Source organism: Octopus bimaculoides, chromosome 5, assembly GCF_001194135.2.
Source record: "Octopus bimaculoides isolate UCB-OBI-ISO-001 chromosome 5, ASM119413v2, whole genome shotgun sequence".
NCBI lineage: Eukaryota > Metazoa > Mollusca > Cephalopoda > Octopoda > Octopodidae > Octopus > Octopus bimaculoides.
Window position 1 is genome coordinate 118,370,953 of NC_068985.1, and position 2,658 is coordinate 118,373,610.

The following is a 2,658-nucleotide window of genomic DNA, read 5'->3' on the forward strand; positions in this document are numbered from 1 at the left end:
ATGTAAATAATTCCTCATCTCTTAAATATAGAACTGTATTATCTAATCGGTACGGAGCCGACATTAGACTTCATTGGAGACATAGAGAAACTCCATCAAAAACTAGCTCGTCTTTCAAACCATCTAACTTTCCTGTGTAGATGTAGAGACTCAAAACTAATACCACCTGGCTTGAATATAATGACACCAGTGGATTCATATAAAGCTAGAAGAGTAGCGGAAAGGGCAGGACATGCCCTCGTCCGTGAGAGGATCCATTACAACCGTTGGAAAAAACATCAACTAAATAACGAAATCAAAGAGAGGCTATCTTCATTACTTAGAAAAATAACTAGAGATGAGGACAGAAAGAGAATCCATCAAGATCTAGGAAAATCGTACATGAAAGAATTTGAAACGGTGAAGACACGCCAGATTAAGAAGTTTATGAAACTCAAAGGTCAGAGGATGAAGACTGAAGTCCATCACCCACCTGTGAAAGCAGTGATTAATGTAAGTAGCCGACGTCTGGAAGACTCCGAAGAAGCCGTACTAAACAAAGGTCTCAACTTTGCAACAACCATCAAGCGCATTCCATACTTGGACATAATAGCCCCTATTGAAGAGATAGCCGAAAAGATACCGAAAGCTCAGGGAGATGAACTAAGGTGGAAGGTGAGACAGGTACTGGAAAAAGCGAAACTTCCCAAACCAAACATCACTAAGGAAGAAAAGTTCGCTATCAAAAGGCTACAAAGAGACAATTCTATCATAATACTCCCAGCGGACAAGGGAAATGCTACATTGGTGATGAACAAGTCTGACTACTCCGAAAAATTGGCAAGTCTTATAAGTGATGGTAGCTACAGTAGAGTAAAGAAAGACCCAACTCTGAAAACAGAGAGGAAGTTGTCACAGATCTCGATCAAGAACAAGGATCACTTCACACCGATAAAAAATAAAAAATAACAAAAAATAATAATAATAAAAAGCCCACGGGCATATGGCGTAGTGGTTAAGAGCGCGGGCTACTAACCCCAAGATTCCGAGTTCGATTCATGGCAGCGACCTGATTAATAATAATAATAGTAACATCGTTAGGAATGAGAACCCAGGTTCGAAGTTTCCGCAAGACACCTGACGAAGGCTGCAGGGTATATCAGCCAAAACGTTGTGTTAACAACAAACAAGATGAGGGCAAATATCCGTCAAATGTAAATAATGTAAAGAGATAGGCAGAGTTTATTATAGCTAGAGCACCTTTAATCAAAATTATCTATTTTCGAAAAAAAAAAGTCTTTGTGCATCGGCCGGGAATCGAACCCGGGCCGCCCGCGTGGCAGGCGAGCATTCTACCACTGAACCACCGATGCTCACACGATAAAGATGCTTATTTAAGTGATACATTATTTATAAATGGATTCTTAGTTTGGAACTGAATATTTGAATAAACCAACCAACCGACAAACAAACAAACAATCAAATAAATGAATGAATGAATGAATAAATCAATAAATAAATAAATATTTGATAAACATATTTAGAACCCAAAAGAAAGTAATGATTTCATTGCATCAAACGGCAACAAGACCTGGTCCGCACGCATGGCAGCAGGCATTCCACAAATAAACTCTTGGTACATATGTCTTCCTATAATTGTTTCTACTTTAGGTACAAAGCCTTAAATTTTAAGAGTAGGATACGAGTCGACAAAATCGACCCCATTACCTGACAAATATTCTATTTTATCATCTCCAGAGGAATGCTAGATACAATCTCCCGGTACTACTAAAGCAGCGCGGACCCGAACGCGCAGTCGCGCGTCCGCACAAGCTAGTCTTGAGTGGTCGATCCTAACCCTAACCCTAACCCTAACCCTGTCCCTAACCCTAACCCTAACCCTAACCCTATCCCTAACCCGCGTGTGCAAACGAATACGTGTTTAGGGTTAGGGTTAGGATCGACCACTCACGACTAGCTAGCGCGGACGCGCGACTGCGAGTTCAGGTCCGCGCTGCTTTAGTAGTATCCAATCTCCCTTATGTTAAGATACTACTTATTAATGAATTTTCGCTAAATAATTTTATAGTCATTTGCTTTTCAAAAGATGAAAAAAATTTTTTTTTACTGCAGCGATTGCATGTCGGCTGTCAACGTTGTTGCTGCAGCCGTAAAATACTTACACTGTAGATTACTTTATGATGCTTAGCATATTCTTCACAGCTGAAGTACAACCTTACAGTTATGTCTTAACTCTCCCTAAGTATTTAATGATGATGAGAAAGAGAGTAAGTTATTCTTTGTTCGTATAGTAGTGTTTACCTTGGTGTTGTACAATGTTTACTTATAGGAGCGGGTCTGTGACTGTATCGTAAAAAGTTTGCTTCCCGAGCACATGATTCCGGATTCAGTCCCACCGTCTTTTTCTATAGCCGCGGGCCGACTAAAACCTTGTGGGTGGATTTGATAGACGGAAACCGAAAGAAACCCGTGTATAAGTGTGTGCGTGCGTGCGTGCGTGTGTGCACGTGTGCGTGTGTGTGTGTGTGTGTGTGTGTGTGTGTGTGTGCGTGTGTTTTTGCCCATTCCCCCACCGCTTGACAACCGGTTTTGGTGTGTTTACGTCCCTGTTAATTAGCGGTTCAGATTTATAGAATAAGAAACAAACTTTAAAAAAAT

General features: G+C 40.7%; 1 non-coding gene across 1 annotated transcript; it reads right to left on the reverse strand.

Moving 5' to 3' along the window:
• Positions 1–1,281: 1,281 nt before the first annotated feature.
• On the reverse strand, positions 1,282–1,352 carry Trnag-gcc (transfer RNA glycine (anticodon GCC)). The gene has a single exon. It is a non-coding gene; the product is annotated as a tRNA-Gly (tRNA).
• Positions 1,353–2,658: the final 1,306 nt, after the last annotated feature.